Genomic DNA, 20,404 nt, shown 5'->3' with positions numbered 1-20,404 from the left:
GGGGCTCGTTAGGAGCGGAGCAGGTAAATAAGTGAACAAAGATGTAGGAGGCTCTCTAATTGCAGCCGTGGAAACATATATTGATTGAATTGTTTGATTGGTTAATCTGGTTCTAATCAGCTTTGAATTGGTTCCCACACGCTCATACATTTGCACATGGGAATTAAATTTCCTTTCATTTGAGGTTGGGCTTGTTTTACATTAGTGCCCCATTTAAAATGAAGTCATTCTTTAGTGATCAGATGGAATCAAAGGCTCACAGAGAGAACCTGTATTCTTTCCAATTTAAGCTTCCAGAATTTGTATTGAATATAGTGACTGTTTTATTTTGTTCCTTTTCCAGAGTATCTCACCAACATTTGAAGTAGTAGATGAAAATTATTTGTTGCAGAGAAAACTTAGGTTTAAATATGACTATATAAGAATGTGGTCCTTCATGTGTTAGATCTGTTTAAAGCAAAATATAAGCTATAACTGTACTGTTTTTAAATTTGACAGAATTTCTCTCTTCTGATCAGAAATTACTATCTTATTCCACGTTTTCTTATATTTTATGTCTCATTATTTCTTCGACTTCTCTCTAGTTTATTACATATTTGATCCATAGGTATTTCATTCTACTTTTTTTTTTGAGCTTGTATTTGCCAAGAATTGTATGTCAACAATTGAGAGCATTTTTATTAGAAGTTTCCCTTATCCTTTTCCTCCTGCTTCAATGAAGAATAATCCAGAAACTGATGTTTGCTAAGATGGAAAATAAATCTCAAAACTAGAATGTCCGATACTGAATTACAAATTGGAACCTGTAGATCTGAGGATAAAACAGCCTATGTTGAGTACCAGATGGCCTCCCTTGAACGTTTACCAGCTTCCACAATTAAGCCTTTTACAGAGACAAAATACATTATATTTAAGTACGACATTATCTGTTCTGTACTTGCTGTAATGTTTCTATGTATTTGGGGCAGAGGATTGGGAAATTCTTCCTGAACTGATCTTGATGATAACTTGCTTGTTCTTACAATTTAAGTAAATATGAGAAGTTATTTTAGATATTGCAGTTTTATATGTGCTTTCCTTACAATGAGGCCCAGAGGAAGAGAGGTTAATGAAGGTTAACAGTTTAACCTTAACTTTTAGAAAGTCACTTCTTCAGTGTGTAATGTGGGAATATTCTTTACTATATAAGTGGATTTTTGTAACCAATTATTAAAATACCTACATTTCTTTATGAATTGTTCACATTTTCATATCACTCCTGGATAATAAAATAGATTTAATGAGATCATGATCATTGAGAGATTATATTTATATGATATATATTTATATTACATTATATTTATTCAAGGAAACTGTTTCCTTTTATGAATACTTCCAGAAATAGGTTAAGAATATCATAGTTTGAAAGAAATTGATCATTATTTTATATAAATGAACAAATGACTTCATTGTTTTATTTTCTCCAGAGTTTTTTTGTTTGTTTGTTTTGTTGACAGGCAGAGTTAGACAGTGAGAGAGAGAGAGAGACAGAAAGGTCTTCCTTACATTGGTACACCCCCAAATGGCCACTGTGGCCAGCACGCTGCGCCGATCCGAAGCCAGGAGCCAGGTGCTTCCTCCTGATCTCCCATGGGCCCAAGCACTTGGGTCATCCTCCACTGCCTTCCTGGGCCACAGCACAGAGCTGGACTGGAAGAGGAGCAGCCGGGACAGAATCCGGTGCCCCAACCGGGACTAGAACCTGGGGTACCGGCACCGTAGGCAGAGGATTAGCCAAGTGAGTCACGGTGCCGGCCTCTCCAGAGTTTTAAAAATTTTCCTGTCACAAAGATTATTAAAAAATAACTAATGATAAGTAGTCTAATCAAACTACATCATATTTAAAATTCCTACACTATAAGGCATAAAAAAACTTCTAAAGTGCTCCTTAACAGTTTAATAACCAAAAGAAGATCCCCAAAATGTTCAGAAAGTTGAACATCACAATTCAAACCACTGCATAGTACATTTTATACTTTTCTGTATCAAGATTTGCCTCCCCTATTTCCTGATTTTCCGGGTTTCTAGATGGGTAAGTAATGACATAACTGACTTATTTCTTAAATTGTGACTGCTTGCTAAGGCCCCAGAGTTCACAGGTGTTTTTTACTTCTTCAGTTTCAGATAATGATAGATAAGGTAGCATGATCTGTGTTTGATTTATCACTGAACCCCTGGATTATACAGGAGGTGTTACTTTCAGGTCTGTGCAGCTGGAGTTAATTCCTGGTACCTTTAAGGATTTTCTGGTTGATGTGACTCCCCTGCCCCCAAAGTATTTTTATTTTTCTTTTTGTTTTTAAAAACTTACCAGAAACCTGTTGAGTTACTATAGGTACTATGAAACACTCTTCTCTACAAGAAACTGTTTCTTTGGATACCTGTATCCATGATGAGATATCTAATTAAACTAGGTCCAACAAATTACTGAAATGCACTAAAATACACAGGAATATCAGCATCATTAGTATAGCCGAGAACCAATATTTGCAACATTGTAGCCAGTTGTTCTTTCATTTGCTTCCTCTCTATCAGATTATAAACTAAAAAATAGCTTACTATGCAGTTTTTAAAATATTTTTTCAGTCTGTTTTGTTATGGTAGTAACAACAGTTGGAAGCAATTCTAAAGCATGTGTGGGGACTGGCATGGGTGCAGTACATAGGATGCTGCTTGGGATGCTGGTGTCTAATGTTGGAATTCCTGGGTTGAAGTCTCAGCTCCGCTTCCAAGCTCCCTAATAATGTGCAGCCTGGGAGGCAACAAATGATGGCTCAAGTCCTTGGGTCCCTGCCGACTATGTGGGAGACCTGGATGGAGTTCCAGGCTCCTGGCTTCGGCTAGGCCCAGCCCTGATTGTTATGGGCATTTGGGGAGTGAACCAGTGTGTGGGAGATCACTCTCTTTCTCTCTGTTTCTCTCTGTGTGTGTGTGTGGCTTTCAAATAAAATTATATAAATAAATGAATAAATAGTATATGACTATTCTAAGAATTTTAGCAGTTATTACAAAATGTTATTTTAAATGTAGTTTGAAAAATTTACAAATGTTTAGTGAAAATGGGCATTTTTAAATAGAGTAGGATCTTTCATTTGAAGTATTTTGAAAAATTATGCCTCGTTGGCTACTAATTAGACATTTTCAGAGGAATTGTTTAATTTCTCAAATTATTTTACTGAATAATAAATGCTTTGCAGTAACAGTTGTTTCTGTTCACAGGGATTTATCGTATATCTTGCAGTTAGATAATAATGAAAGCAATCCCACTAAAACTGGAAACAGCAGATGTTCTTTTCCAGATTAGCTTACCATTCTTACCTTCATGTTCAATGTGCACAACCACGAAAAACAAATAAAATTAGCTCACCTACCACTTTTCTGAATAATTGTTTGTCTGAGATGTAGCACATTAGTTTCATTAATCCTGGTTGGTCAACAGGAAGTTCTCTCTATGACTGCTAGCAGTAATTTAGGGTTTTCCTTAGTTGGAGGCTTCCTGAAAGGAAGTGTGATTATAGAATGGTCTTTTTAAAAATAAATGAATGGCTGTGTCGAACAGTTGATGAATACTGATATAGTAGCCCTGAAAAATAGAACAGAATCCAAACTCTAAGTATCAAAGAGCTTGTTGCTTCAAGCAGTGAATGTCCACTCAGAGCGGATAGCAACATGCACTGCCAAAGACATTACTCAGAAGCTCAGCTCTGGAATCACAGATGACGCTGTTCCTCTTATCCAGTTTGCTTATCTTGGGCACATTTGGAAGTCCCAAATAAAAAGCTTGATTTTGTAAAACCTAGTACCAATGTGGTAAGGGATTTGAGTGCATTTCCCGGCAATAGTGGGCTTTGATATGTAAGCACTGTCGCTTGGCGTGGCATTATATGCTTTAGTTATCTAGATTTCATACATTCTAGATTCTTTAGTTCAAGCCATGTTTTTCTCTGATTAGGGAATAGGGGCCTAGAAAGCCTACTTTTGTTACTCATGGTCACATAGGAAATAATAATGGGAATGTGTTTGTCTTCTGAAACAGCAAATTAACCACATTTGTAATCAATTTTTGAGATACTATAAGGAAAAAAACGCTTAAATTTCCTAACAGTGTTGAAATTGCCACTGATACAAGGGAATAGTGACAACACTTTCTCCTAAAGAAAAGAATCCCATTTGTACATAAACTTTCTGGAAAGATGGTCTACATCATCAGATCAAACAAGACTTCATGATCTACAGCTTTAGGAGAAAATGCCAGGATGCATGTTTTTGAGAGGTCATCCTCTTTATATTAATTGTCTGAGATTCTGATTTAATATTTGTTCTTCTGAGAACTCTCATAAATGTGAAACACTGTTAGTAAATCTGTGATAATATCCCCATACCTTACAATTAAAATTCAACTTCGATATGACCTGCCTGGCTGCTATTTCTGCTGCCCTATATGTTCCTAGACAAAAAGATTCTGCTGAAAAATGTTGTGTCCTACTCTGGATGTGTGAAACTATTGTAAGTCTTTTCCTTCAGGCAACTTTGAATCTGAAATTGGCAAAAATGCAGTAAATGCATATCTTAAAGCATTGGCAAACAGCAAAAGCAAACTGTTTTTACCTTAAGTAACTGTTCAAATTTGAGTTAGTCTAAGAAGTCTGTGAAGTCCTTGTCTAGAACTATTCCCATCTCTGCTTCCTCCCTTCCCTGAATGTGATCAGTATGGGCAGGGGTGGTGTCTCCCAGGACCCAACAGGGATTGAGGACCAGCAAGTGCTACACCTGGGCCAGAGGAGTCCCCTGATCTAAAGAAGAGGGTAGCACCCACACCTGTGGCATCGTCAATGGCAGTGATGATCTAGAGGGCGGTGCAGTGAGGTGCGTGGGGCTTTAGCCAAGTTTCACCAATATGAGGTCATGCTTGTGGTTGGAGGAAACATATTCTTGCCTGATGGAATCTCTGAACATTTAAGTGAAGACCTGACAGGGCCTAAGCTGAAGATGTACATATGAGAACAGAAAGGGAAAAGCTGAACTTTGAATGTGCTTTCTCAAGTACCCACAAACATAAGGAAAGAAAGACAACTTAATAATCGCAAATAATCACATGAATGGTGTTTAACATCATTAGTCATTAGGGAAATGCAAATTACAATTAAATCAGATGTCAGTACATACCCATGACAATGGGTATAATCTGAAAAATAGACAGTAATAGTCATATGGAAAAACTTAAACCCTCGTACATAGCTGTTGGGAATGAATAATATTAAAGATACCTTAGAAGACAGTTTAGCACTTCCTCCAAAAGCAAAATATGTACTACCAAACGATCTTGTTGTTCTATTAGGTACTTAAGGGAAGTGACAACAAAGGCCCACATAAAGACATACTTGAGCGATCATCACAGCATCAGTCATAAGAGCTTCAAACCAGAAGAAAATCCAAATGTGTATCAACTATTGAAGGGATAAGTAAAATGTGGTGGAATCACACAACTGAGTGCTACTTGACAATAAAAAGGACTGAACTTCTGATGGATGCTGTATCATAGATGAACTTCAGATTATGCTAACATGAAAGAAATCACATCCAAGAGATTGCTTATTAGGTTATCCCATTTTATATGTAATATCCAAAAAGGGAAATTCACAGATACAAAAAGTGCTCAGTATTTATTAAGGATTGGTGTAGGAATGATAATTAATTGCAAATAGACCTTAGAAACCTTTCTTTCGCCGGCGCCGTGGCTCACTACGCTAATCCTCCGCCTTGCGGCGCAGGCACACCGGGTTCTAGTCCTGGTCGGGGCACCGATCCTGTCCCGGTTGCCCTCTTCCAGGCCAGCTCTCTGCTGTGGCCCGGGAGTGCAGAGGAGGATGGCCCAAGTCCTTGGGCCCTGCACCCCATGGGAGACCAGGATAAACACCTGGCTCCTGCCATCGGATCGGCGCGGTGTGCCGGCCGCAGCGCGCCTACCACAGCAGCCATTGGAGGGTGAACCAACGGCAAAAAGGAAGACCTTTCTCTCTGTCTCTCTCTCACTGTCCACTCTGCCTGTCAAAAAAAAAAAAAAAAGAAAGAAAGAAACCTTTCTTTCTAGGTTTCAGAAATGTCCTGAAACTGATGCTGGTAATGGTTGTACAGCCGTGAATTGGCGAAAATCCTGGTCTTATACATTTAATGTGGTATATGAATGATAGTGAAACTGTTTCTACAAAAACAGTATTTCATCATGTCGAGTTATCTCAAAGCACCGAGACAAGTGCACTAGTTTGAACTGTTAAGGAAACTTCTCAGATGTCAGATCAAGACAGCCCAAGTTCTGAAGTATGGTTTCCGTTCAAGAGGAAATTAATCCAGAAGGAAGAGAGCTGAAACTCAAGCTCATTCCTTTTTCTTACAGTGACCTTGCTCTGACCTGCATATAATTATTTTAACGCATCACTGGAGCTGTTGGAGAGTGAAGAAGACCTCCTCCTCAGGACAGGGCCACAGATGGCAGCAACCGTCTGTCATCTGTGTGACTTAGCGAGCTTCGATTTCGCTGAACGCCACGCTGAGTACCTTTCCTCTCAGGCATTCTTTTGGGTGCCCGCCTTCTCTGTCCCTTCCCTCTCATTTGTCCACTGAAATCCCCAAGAAAATGGCCATATGGGTGTCATAATTGAGGACAGAGCACCTAGTAAGACAGCTCTTGTCCTGATCCAAGAACAGCACAGCTAGCAGCCTGCTGCATGGCTACATTGTGCTGTCTTGTTCTAATATTTGTGATTCTATCAAGTGGTATGACTTGATATCAAGTTATGTCTTGCATAAGATGCATCAATGGGTAATACATATAAGCCAAAAGGTTATAGTCAATTATTTAACTTAAACAAATTTGGTGTTTTTCCTGTAGAACTTCAATATGTTCTTGTACATAATAATGGGTGGTATATACTGTACAGCATTTTTCAAACTCACAAGACCATAGAAACCTGTTTAAATGGATATTAGTGTTCCATACAGCCCATGTGAAGAATCCTACTTTGGATCATTTAGACTTGCGTATGAATGGGATGATAATATGGGAAGTGTCTAGGGAAGAGAAATAGTTTCCCAGGGCAGTGCTTCAAATAGTTAGTGGGAAATGGGAGTAAAAGTTATTTTAGTGCAAACAGTTTGAAATCTATGCATAGTTTTTTCATAATATGCATTTTCCATCAACTTGTTGGAGGCTCCTACTCATATATCTGTTGAATTTGGCAGATTATATGTTCATGTCATCAAGGCTATATTGTCAAAGTGCAACATGAACTCATGAGAACAATATTAAATCTCAGAACATAAAGTCTTGGAAGAATTTAGAGGATGATTTTAAATTGTTTTTACCATTGTTTTGGTAGGAGATCTAATCTGAGAATTGACTTATTTTAGAAGAAATGTTAGTTGTATAATTAATCTTAATAGAAAGCTGATATACTACAAATGTATTATTTAGTTTGACCTGATGTGTCTCCAACTAAGTGTTGTATCATCTGCTACATCAGCTTTTTGTTGATGAATAACAGACTCTTATGTATGGAAAAGTTTGCTTTCAACAAGGACAGAACCCAGTGAACTGCCACAAAATGGAACTGCCCCTGCGTTTACCACCAAGGTGAAGAGCACCTCAAGGGCTCCCCCAGGCCCACTTCACAGATACTACCCCCCTCCTATGCAAAGATAACCATTATCTCCGTTTCTAATAATGGGTTTTAATTAGGCCTGGTCTTGTTCTTTTTTGTAGATGGAATCACAGTGTACATACTATTTCATATCTGGCCTTTTAAAAATTAATTTGTTCTGAAAATTTTCATTAACGTGTCCACTTTTAAGTGGTAAAGGGTAATATTTCAGCATGTTTATGCAGCATAAAACAATCATACCAGACAATTCGCCTCTCCATTTCCTTATCTTTTCTTTGGAGACTACCAACTCCTCTGTTCTAGTTCTTTGTACAGAATATAATACTTTATTGTGAGCTATGCTCAGCTGACTGTGCTGCAAAACACAGAACCCATTATGTATACCCAGTTGCATTTGCATTTGATGTCCACCGTCCAACCACCCCACTCCCCAGGCCCCATTCTACCGCCTCTCGTAAACAGCATTTTAAATTCAGGTCATTACATTGTATGTATTACCTATGTAATAGTATATAGGTGTATTAAATATAAATATGTATTTTTTAACTGGCACAAATAAATACATACAGTATTTGTCTCTTACTAATTTTTTTAAAAGACTTATTTATTTTTTTGAAAGAGTTACAGATTGAGAGATAGAGACAGAGAGAGAGATCTTCAATCGCTGTTTCACTCCTCAAATGGTGACAACAGCTGGGGCTGGGCCAGGACAAAGCCAGGAACCAGGAGCTTCTTCCAGGTCTCCCCCACAGGTAGCAGGGGCTCAAGCACTTGAGCTATCGTCCACTGCTTTCCCAGGTGGATTACAGGGAGCTGGACTGGAAGTGGAACAGCTGGGTCTTAAATGGGACACCAGCATTACAGGTGGCGGCTCTCCCCTTACGCCATAAACCCAGCCTATTCTGATCTCACTTATTACTTCATTTTGCTCCATTTTGTTGCAAAACTGGGGTTCCTTTTTTGTAAAATGCTTATTCACCCCTCTTTGAGGCCAACTAGTATTCCATTATGTGTGTATGACGTTTTCTTATCCTTTCACCCATCAGTGGACACCTAGGTCTATTCCGTACCTGGGTTATTATGAATGGTGTTGCAGTAAACATGGGACTGCGGGCATCTCTTTCATATATTGATTTCATTTCCTTTGAGTGTATGTATAGCTTGGTCATATGGTTGATCTATTTTTAGTATTGTGAGATACCTCCCACACTGTTCTTCATGACAATAGTGATTTGCGTTCAACACCAAATTGTAGAAGCCTCATACATTTCCTTTTGTCCACAACCTGGCCAGCATTTGATTTTTTTTTTTTTGTCTTTTTGATATTCACCATTCTAATTATAGTGAGATGATACATTACTGTGTTTCCTTATTTCTGTATTGATTTTTATTGATTTTAATTTTATTTAAACAGGAGAAAGACACAGGGAGATGAAGGGGATGGGGGAGGGAGAGAGAGAAAGAGAAAAAATGTCTTCAGCTCACTCATTCACTTTCCAAATGTCCTTAAACTGGGCCAGGTCAAGGCTAGAAGCCTGGAACTCTGTCCATGTCTGCCACGAGGGCGTCCAGAATGCAGTGTCCGCTACCTCCCCGAGTGCTCATTAAGAGAAAGCTGGAATCAGAAGTGGAGCCCGGACTTAAGCATGGGCACACTCTGATAGGAGATGACGGTTTCCCTAACAGGTGTCTCAGTCACTACACTAAATGCTCCCCTCCTCATTACTGACATTTTCCTTGGCAAGTGATAGTGAGCATTTTTTCGTGTGTGTTGATTAGCCATTTGTATTTCTTTCAGAAATGTTTGCCCAGATCTTTTGCCCAATTCTTTACTCTACTGGTAGTTATTTTGTTGGTGAGCATTCTGACTTTATTATATATTCAGGATATTAATCCTTTTCCACATGGATTATGAATGCAAATGAGTTGTCTATGCATTTGTAAATATTTTATGTCTGCTTCAATTTCTTTCTTCACAGTTTTATAATTTTCACTTTAGGCATCTTTCAAATTCTTAAAGTCATCCCAAGGTATTTTATTATTTTTATATCTATTGTGATTTGATTGCTTTTAGAATTTTTTTCCAATAGGTTTGTTATTCATTTAGACAAATATTTCCATTTTGTGTATTGACTTTGATTCCTGTAACTTTACTGAATTTATTTATCAGTTCTAATGGTCTCTTAGTGGAATCAACAGGTTTCTCTGTATATACAATAATGTCACCTGGAAACAGGGATAATTTGACATTCCTATTTGTGTCCCTTTTGTTTCACTTTATAATGGCTCTGGGTGAAACTTCTAGAACTATATTGAATAAGAGCAGAAAGAGTGGACATCCTCAAGTGATTCCAGATCTTCAAGGCAATGCTTTCAGCTTTTCCCCATCACATGTGATATTGGCTGTGTGTTATTTGTACATACCCTTTACTACATTGAGATATGCTACTTTTGTTCTTAATTCATTGAAAGTGTATGCCATGATGAGTGTTGACTTTTGTCAAATGCTCTTTGTGTTCCTGTAGAGATGATCAAATGGTTTCTATCCTCCATTCTGTTGATGTGGTACATTATATTTATGCATTTGTTGATCCATCACTAGGCTGAACCACCTTTGGTCAGAGCAAATGATCTTGGTGTGTTGCTCCATTTGATTTGTCAGTGTTTTGTGTCTATGTTCATCAGGGATATTTGTTTACAGTTTTCTTTTTCTGCTGTGTCCTAGCCTTCTTTGGGAATGAAGATTAATGCTGGCCTCATAAAAACAGTATAGAAAGATCCCTTCCTTTCCATTTTTTAAAAATATTTTGAAAATACTTGGTGTTGATTCTTCCTTAGAAGTTTGGTAGATTTTGACATTGAAGAACTAGGCTTTTCTTTTTGGAAAAGATTTGATTACTGATTCAGTCTCATTCCTCATTATTGATCTGCTCAGGTTATCTGTGTCTCATGGCTCAATTTGGTAATGTACATGTATCTAGAAGTTCACCCATTTGTTCTAGATGATAATTTGTTGACATGTAATTGGGTTTTTTTTGTTTCTTTTGTTTTGTTTTTTAGCAAGGCAGGGCTGCCCTGGGCCAGTGCAGACTGGGATTTAATATGGGATGGCTGGGACTTCCAGTCACACGCCCCTGCCCCTGAGGCACAGCCTGATTAGCTCCTGAATCCAAGATGCCCTAGATGTAGCTGGTGAGGCCACTCTTAGTCTTCTGCTCCAGCTTGTCCTCCAGGGGTGGGAAGGCCATGTGGCTGAGGGCCAGGTCAAAGAACAAAGGCTTGCAGGGGATGGGCTGAAGCCTGGCAGGAAGTGCACGAGGTTGGCTTGCTTGCTGACAAGGGAAGGGTCCAGGCAGAATGTCTCACACCGCTCATCCAGAGGCTTATTGTTGTTCACTTGTGAAGCTGTCTCTGGTGGTTGTCATTTGCACCCAAGATGGCTGCAGCCTGCAGGGAGCACGTCTCCGAGCGCACCTGTGTGGTGAGCTTTTGCACATCAGGCAGATCCTTCAGGCCGTCCTTGAAGGCTCCTGCGTCAGCGTGGACCTCGACTGCGTATTTCAAGACGTGATCGTACAGGACCAAGGCTTCACTCCACGTCTTCACCAGCACATAGGACTGAGCAATGAAAAACCACCTGTAAGCCTTGAACACCAGGGTGTTGAGGCCTATCTCTTTCTGGAAAGCTGTGTCCTCTTCTAAGCCAGGAAGCTGGAGCAATTCCACCAAGTTCTGGAGAATGATGTCATAGAGCTGGATCAGGTCCTGGGGCCACGGGGAGTGCTTGCTGTCATCTTCCGGCTGCTGCTACAGCAGGGCCCTCTGCAAACCTTTGGCCACGTTCTCATTCCGCCGGATGGCCATCGACAGCTTGATGTAGGTCAGGTAGCTGTGCAGGTATTGAAGATTAGAAACCTTTCCTGACTAATAGGCCCTAATGATACCTTGTATTTCTGCAGGATCAGTTGTGATATCTCATTTTTCATCTCTGATTTTATTTATCCTACTCTTCCGTATTTTCTTCTTAGTCTGGCCAATGCTTTATCAATTTTGTTTCTTTTTTCAAAGAAGCAAATTCATTTCATTGTTATATTTTATTGCTATGTTAGTTTCTTTTTCATTTATTTGTGTTCTTATTTCTTTTTTATTTTTATGTTTTCACTTTTTTTTAACTTTTATTTAATGAATATAAATTTCCAAAGTACAGCTTATGAATTACAATGGCTTCCCCCCCATAACTTCCCTCCCACCTGCCACCCTCCCCCCTCCCGCTCCCTCTCCCCTTCCATTCACATCAAGATTCATTTTCAATTCTCTTTATATACAGAAGATCAGTTTAGTATATATTAAGTAAAGATTTCAACAGTTTGCCCTCACATAGCAACACAAAGTGAAAAAATACTGTTGGAGTACTAGTTATAGCATTAAATAACAGTGTACAGCACATTAAATACAGAGATCCTACATGATATTTTTTAAAAATTAATTAATTTTCTATGCAATTTCCAATTTAACACCATGTTTTTTTTTTCATTTTTCAATTATCTTTATATACAGAAGATCGATTCTGTATATACTAAGTGAAGATTTCATCAGTTTGCACCCACACAGAAACACAAAGTGTAAAAATACTGTTTTAGTATTAGTTATAGCATCACTTCACATTAGACAACACATTAAGGACAGATCCCACATGAGATGTAAGTACACAGTGACTCCTGTTGTTGACTTAACAATTTGACACTCTTGTTTATGGCGTCAGTAATCTCCCTAGGCTCTAGTCATGAGCTGCCAAGGCTATGGAAGCCTTTAGGGTTCGCCGACTTTGATCTTATTCCGATAGGGTCATAGTCAAAGTGGAAGTTCTCTCCTCCCTTCAAAGAAAGGTACCTCCTTCTTTGATGGCCCCATTCTTTCCACTGGGATCTCACTCGCAGAGATCTTTCATTTAGGTCTTCTTCTTTTTTTCTTTTCCATGGTTTCTTGGCTTTCCATGCCTACAATACTCTCATGGGCTCTTCAGCCAGATCCGAATGCCTTAAGGGCTGATTCTGAGGCTAGAGTGCTATTTAGGACATCTGCCATTCTATGAGTCTGCTGTGTATCCCACTTCCCATGTTGGATCATTCTCTCCCTTTTTGATTCTATCAGTTAGTATTAGCAGACACTAGTCTTGTTTGTGTGATCCCTTTGACTCTTAGACCTATCAGTGCGATCAATTGTGAACTGAAATTGATCACTTGGACTAGTGAGATGGCATTGGTACATGCCACCTTGATGGGATTGTATTGGAATCCCCTGGCACATTTCTAACTCCACCATTTGGGGCAAGTCCAATTGAGCATGTCCCAAATTGTACATCTCCTCCCTCTCTTTTTCCCACTCTTCTATATAACAGGGATCATTTTTCAGTTAAAATTTAAACACCTAAGAATAATTGTGTATTAATTACAGAGTTCAACCACTAGTACTAGAACAACAACAACAACAACAACAAAGTACTAAAAAGGATAAAGTATTACATTGTACATCAAGAGTCAGGACAAGAGCTGATCAGGTCATTGTTTCTTATAGTGTCCATTTCACTTCAACAGGTTTCCCCTTTGGTGCTCAGTTGTCGCCGATCAGGGAAAACAAATGATATTTGTCTCTTTGGGACTGGCTTAATTCACTCAGCATGATGTTTTCCAGATTCCTCCACTTGCTGCAAATGACCGGGTTTCATTGTTTTTGACTGCTGTGTAGTATTCTATGGAGTACATGTCCCATAATTTCTTTATCCAGTCTACTGTTGATGGGCATTTGGGTTGGTTCCAGGTCTTAGCTATTGTGAATTGAGCTGCAATAAACATTAATGTGCAGATGGCTTTTTTGTTTGCCAAATTAATTTCCTTTGGGTAAATTCCAAGGAGTGGGATGGCTGGGTTGCATGGTAGGGTTATATTCAGGTTTCTGAGGAATCTCCAGACTGACTTCCATAAAGATTTTATTTGTTTATTTGAGAGGTAGAGTTACAGACAGTGAGAGGGAGAGACAGAGAGAAAGATCTTCCATCCATTGATTCAGTGCCCAAATGGCCACAACGGCTGGAGCCACACTGATCGGAAGCCAGGAGCCAGAAGCTTCTTCCGGGTCTCTCACATGGGTGCAGAGGCCCAGGGATTTGGGCCATCTTCTACTGCTTTCTCAGGCCACAGCAGAAAGCTGGATTGGAAGAGGAGCACCCAGGTCTAGAATTGGCACCTATATGTGATGCCGGTACCACAGGCAGAGTATTAACCTACTGTGCCATGGCGCCAGCCCCTGTGTTCTTATTTTTTAAAGAAAAGATTTATTTGTTACTTGAAAGACAGAGAGAGAGAGAGAGAGGAGTTGCTTCTGTTTACTGGCTCACTCCCTAAGTGGCCACAACAGCCAGGGGTGTTCTAGGCAGAAGCCAGGAGCTAAGAACAACACCCAGATCTTCCACAGGGGAAAAAGGGGCCCAAGTACTTGATCTACCTTCTACTGGTTTCCAAGGCACAATAGCAGGGAGCTGGATTGGAAGTGGAGCCGCTAACACTGGCAGCACAGGCAGCATCAGAGCACCAACCCCAACATACTTATCTTAATACTCTAAAGTTTCATTTTGCACTGCTTCTGTGCTTCTGGAATAGATTTTATTATTTATTTTTTGTTGATATTTATTTATGTTATTATTATTTACATTAAAGAAGTCAAATTGTACTACCAAGTCTGTGCGATGCTCATACTGTAACATGATCTTAGGTTATGAGCTCTAAGGGCCCAGTATGACCTTGAAGTGTGGGTGTTATTGAATGTTTATGCCTAAGAAATACAAAAGATCGTGTACTCTTTTTTGATTCACTGTACTAAAACTGACTTAAGAATGGGTGAATGTTTTATCAGTCCATCCTAGGAAAGCCACGTTTTGTCTTTTCTCTGTGATTGCAGCAGAGATTTCTACCACAAATAGCACATCTGGTCGCTTGAGCCAATTCATCAACATCACCTATAAGCCGTGTTTAAGATCAAAAGGACAGACAGGGTTACCACTGATGAGGTTCTGGAACTCTGCCAGCCCACCAGCATTGATGTGATACTCACACAACCCAACTCCGAGGGCCTGGGGATGTGTGAAGGATGGGTATCAGCAGGCTCCTAACCAGATTCTGAGTGCGAGATGTGCAAAAGAGACACTTGCAAGTAGCATGGCCAGAGGACATGCTCACCACGAGACCCGTTGTGCCAGATTCAGCCCTCGTGCTAAAACTCAGGGATGCAGAGGAATTGTAAACTCAGTGACAGGATTTTATGAGGAAAGAAATACGAAATATACATCGGGGGCCAACAAAAAAAACACAAGAACTTAAGGTAGTACTTATCACAGGCTTCCCGAGTTCTGGTAACTGCCACATTATTTTTTAGTTTAAATGAATAACCAGAATTAAATAAAAAGTGCCCCGTTGATCCTTACAGTAAATTAAGTTGCATATTTTCTTTGTCCCTCTGTGCCATTGGTATTTTAAGACTCAGTATGAATACAGTTAGGCAGGCACTGGCTCCCCAGTTATCTCGGGCCTGGATCAGCTCATTCATTGATAGCCCTTACATAACTTCTGAAAGGTTATGCCTATGTGACCCCTGGGACAAGATGTTGCTACTGATGACAGTGGCTGTTACTACTAGCAGTGTTATATCCAGTAGCTGTGGAAGTTTGGTTCCAGCAGTCCCTGGGGATACCAGAGTTCATATATGCTCAAGTTCCTTAAATGATATTGCATAGTATTGGAGCATAAACTCAGCATCCCACATGCAATCAGCCCTCCGTGTTGCCAGTTCCACATCCGCAGATTTAACCAACCCCAGGTTGAAGATATTTGGAAACAGTACTGCATCTGTACTAAGCATGTGTGATCATTAGTCTTTTTTTCTGATCATTATTCCATAATGATAAAGCATATCAACTAGCTATATAGCACTTATATTTACTAGGAATTGTAAATAATGTAGAGATGGTTTTTTAAAAATACAGTAGGATGTGCATGTGCAAATACCATACTACCTTACACTGGAGACTTAAAGTTTCCAGTATATAGTCATACTGAGGCTTAAAGAGGCGTGGATTTTGATAAATACAGACCACTGTTCCAAGGATACCAAAGGGATGACTGTACTTTACATCATCTCACAACGGTATCTTCACAAAGTTCACGGAAAATGTATACTGTGAAAGTCTGCATAGATTTCAATTTTTGGCAGCAAAGTAAACTTGTTTTGTTAAGGTTTTTATTTAATGAATACAAATTTCATATGTACAGCTTTTAGGGATATAGTGTTTCTGTCTCCCATTCCCGTCCTCCCACCCTCACTCCCATCCCGCTTCCTACTCTCTCTCCCATTCCATTTTCCATTAAGATTCATTTTTAATTGACTTTATATACAGAAGACCAGCTCTATACAGTTTGCACTGACACAGAGACACAAAGTATAAAGTACTGTTTGAAGACAAGTTTTACCATTAATTCTCATAGTACACCTCATTATGGACAGAGGTCCAACATGGGGAGCAAGTGCACAGTGTCTCCTGTTATTGATTAAACAATTGACACTCTTATTTATGACATCAGTGATCACCCGAGGCTCTTGACATGAGCTGCCAAGGCTAGCCTTTTGAGTCCACAAACTCCGTCAGTTTTTAGACAGGGCCATATGCAAAGTGGGAGTTCTCTCCTCCCATCAGAGAAAAGTACCTCCTTCTTTGATGGCCCCTTCTTTCCACTGGGGTCTCACTCACAAAGATCTTTCATGCAGAACCATTTTGCCACTATGTCTTGTCTTTCCATGCCTGAAATGATCTCATGGTAGCAAAATAAACTTTTAATTCCATTTTCCATAAACTTTTTACAGCACCCTCATATTTTATAACTGTTGTAAGTAGTTGCTAGTCTGTATTGTTGGGGAATAGTGACAATGAAAAAGTGTCTGCATATATTTAGTACTGAACAACGTTTTCACAAATATATTAGAACTGAAGTTGGTTAAATCCAAGAATGTGGAATCCCGGGATACCAAAGGCAGGTGGTCTTCTAATTCTCCGTCCGTTGCTGTTCCCACTATTCCACTGCCTCTTCTGTTCTATGTGTTACTGTTCTGTTCTGGCTCCACAGCCTCTATTATTCATGGCTTCATCACCACCACCACAACGACTGCATGTATTGATGGCTTTTATTTAGGCATTCTCTCATTATATCACTGACACCTGACAGTCCTGTGAGGTGTACAGTATCATCACCCCAGCAGCTGAGGAAGCTCAGCACAGAAACGCGGCACAAGTTGTAGGTGAGAGACTGTGACTTGGGTGGTCTGGCAAGAGAGCTGGTTTCTGAGTCTTCCTATGGTAATGTCTTTTGTGTGCATTGATAGAGGAAACCCTGGTTTGTTGAATCCTAGACACCTGTGAATACCATGTTGTATTTCAAAATCAATTATGTTTGATACCTTCATTTTCATAGAAGAATTTGAGGCCTCTCAAAGAGGAAAAGTGGAACAGGTCTCCTTTTCTTCTTATGAAATGGAATGAACAAACATCCAAGGGAAGAAAGTTACAGTTTGATACCACAGATGCAGTGCTGAGAGGAGCAGGAACATTTGTCTCTCTGTCGGAGGATCTGTGATGGTTTGATGCAAAGCCAGTGAGGCAGGAGGATGGTGATGTATACTTGGTCCTTGATTAAGGGCCCAGGTAGAAGAGATGATAGATATAAGTCAAAGGTGACTTCAGAAAGTTCAAGGAATCTTTGTGCTATCTTGTCATTGCTATTTTCCATGATTTTTTTATGTCCTCTTATGGTAAATAATACTGTTTAATTAATAGTAATTAATTTATCATCAATTTGTATTAAATTAACTTGCACATTCATTTTTTTGAATACCTCATTTTGAATACATATTTTCATAGATATGTGTTTCAAGTTTTTTTCATAATTACAAAATATCTCTGGTAATGCTTCATTTCCTACAATCCTCTTTGAAATTTATATAATTATATCAACTTTGTTTTCCTTGGTGTTTATATGGTTTGTCTTTTTCATCTATTTTTTTTCCATTCTTTTCCTTTAAACATAACTAAAGTTATGTTTTCCATATCAGTGGTAGATCTTTCATGCTTGCAAAAATTGTTGATTATCAAGTAATTTTCCAGGAAAGAACAAACAGGTATCTGTATTTTAAACTTTTCCTCTTTCTTAACATGTGCTTTATTTAGTTCTAGTTCTATAATGAATGAAATAATACGTAACACTTTTTATACTGAGGTATGTGTACTTGTTCATAATATGGACTTCAGATTAACTGTGATTTCAAGTTGCATTTACTCCCAGTGATCCTGCTCATAGATGTGGCGTCTGGATCATGAAGCACTGCAGCCAGAATTCTATGTCTTCATGCTTCCTGCGTCTCCACCTGCAGCGCCACTTACATCAGGGTGCTGGTGAGGGAGAATTGGGTGTTTAATCCCAGTCCACTCTTGACAGGGAATGAATGTTTTCGAGAGTTACTCAGTTTCATACTGCTCTGTTGCTAAAATATTTGAGCCCGTGACTAGGATTTTTTTTTTTTTTTTAATTTTTGACAGGCAGAGTGGACAGGGAGAGAGAGAGAGAGACAGAGAGAAAGGTCTTCCTTTACTGTTGGTTCATCCTCCAATGGCCGCCGCTGCCGGCGCACCACAATGATCCAAAGCCGGGAGCCAGGTGCTTCTCCTGGTCTCCCATGGGGTGCAGGGCCCAAGCACTTGGGCCATCCTCCACTGCACTCCCGGGCCACAGCAGAGAGCTGGCCTGGAAGAGGGGCAACCGGGACAGAATCTGGTGCTCTGACCGGGACTAGAACCTGGTGTGCTGGCGTCGCAAGGCGGAGGATTAGCCTATTGAGCCGCAGCGCCGGCCAACTAGGATTTTAAAAGTTGGCCAGTAATTCATCCAGATATTCACCCATTCATTCAAACATTCATCCACAATGGGTATGAAGGTTTCTGAACACTATTTTGAAAGATTGTTTTGTTGTGCTTTTAATTTTTAACATGTAAACCTTTGTGAAATACTTTGCTTCATTGAAACAAAACCAAAAATTTCCCATCGTGTTCTGAATAGAAGTGAGGCATACTGAATGCTAAACTTGCTTGATGTGTTCTGGCTACATTTTATTCCATGAAGCCTTTTGTGATATACTATAAAACTTCCCTTCTATCTTAAACATCACACAGTCTCCTTTTTCATTAAAATTTAATTAGCAGCAATGTCCCTTACTATCCTTATACTATTCGTGATATAAAATCTATGTGTGGGAGAAGACATTCTTCCTATGGGCAAGCATGCCTGAGTCACATTCAGCGAGTACCTGAGTTTGTTTCCTGGTTTCAGCTTCTGACTCCAGCCTCCTAAAAGTGCAGAAACTAGGAAGCAGTGGTAACAGCTCAAGTAATTGAAACTGTGTCTGCTGTCCAGATGGGAGCCCGGCATTTGTTCACACTCTTGGCTTTGGCCCTGGGTCCAGCTCTATTGCAGGCCCTTGGGGAGTAGTAAACCAGTGGATGGGTTGCTTCCTCCTTTCGCCTGTCTCTGTGTGTATGTCTGTCTCTCAATAATGTATTAAAAAACAAGTTTTAAAAAAGAACCTATGTGTGTCAATATGGGTCAATATTGGCAATATCGTGTGTTTCAACCTAATGTATAGTTTCTGTGGTGCACATAAGCAGGAACAAGCTCCATTTGGAGTTGTGTTGAGTGAGAATTAACATCATAACTAAACCCTACCAAAGAGTGATTCAAATAAGCAGAAACAACTCAAAATACTACACTGTGATTCTCCCTCCACTTTTCTTGATGGAAAACTCCGTTGCCTATCACTGGAGGTGGGTTTTATGGTACTGGGAGGGGGACATGGAAATGGTGTTGTGATAGCAATGGGAACTTTAAAATATTCACCATGTGAGCCAGACTTGAGTTATGAAGCATTGACACACGCTATGATCCTCTCAGACATACTGATGGCACATACTGTGATGACTACAAGATGCAATAAGTCAGAGTACGCAAGCCAGCCTGAACTCATCCATATGTCATCATGGCGACCCCACTGTTGCTAAAATTGCTGGGGCCCTTAGAGTAACAGTGGTGATAGGGTAGCAGGCATGGCTTCCAGTATTAGCTCAGAAGGTCAGTAGTACTTTCTGAAGAGTACACTGTTGGGCCTGCTTTGAATGTATTTCTGGTGGTTTTAATTTGGGGCAAAAAGATGAAAATTGAATAGAAATAGGAAGATAAACTTGAACATAAAATCTATCTTTTGAGAAATCTTCTATTGAAACTGTATTCTAAGCAAAGAACTATTTAAATGTTTTTTTCTCAAGATTAGCTATATAACCAAATAAATTTTGAAAATACTGAGTTAATAAAAATTAAACAGGTTTTTTAACTTCTAAATGATTTAGTTTTTAATATGGTAATTAATATGCAGTGTCAGTCTCATTAAATAGAATACAGCATGCACCATTTTCCACAGTTCAATATTTGCATTATTAAAAAGTTAATTTATTTTCAACAGATCATGAGATTACTGAAAATTAAATAAAGTGTGTGACAATATTTGACATGCTCTGCTTTTTAATTTGTCCTATGGTAGAATTAATTTTATTGATATTAAAT

The 20,404-nt window shown here is 39.3% G+C and overlaps 1 protein-coding gene and 1 pseudogene across 8 annotated transcripts in view; one reads left to right on the top strand and one right to left on the bottom strand.

Moving 5' to 3' along the window:
- XRCC4 (X-ray repair cross complementing 4) overlaps window positions 1-20,404 on the top strand; it is a 338,412-nt gene that overhangs the window by 121,352 nt on the left and 196,656 nt on the right. The window lies entirely within an intron of this gene.
- Window positions 1-20,404, bottom strand: part of LOC133774699 (signal recognition particle subunit SRP68-like) — a 34,474-nt pseudogene that overhangs the window by 918 nt on the left and 13,152 nt on the right.

Source organism: Lepus europaeus, chromosome 15 (genome assembly GCF_033115175.1).
Source record: "Lepus europaeus isolate LE1 chromosome 15, mLepTim1.pri, whole genome shotgun sequence".
Taxonomy (NCBI): domain Eukaryota; kingdom Metazoa; phylum Chordata; class Mammalia; order Lagomorpha; family Leporidae; genus Lepus; species Lepus europaeus.
The sequence above is the reverse complement of the archived record's forward strand: the minus strand, read 5'-3'. Positions and strand labels throughout refer to the sequence as shown.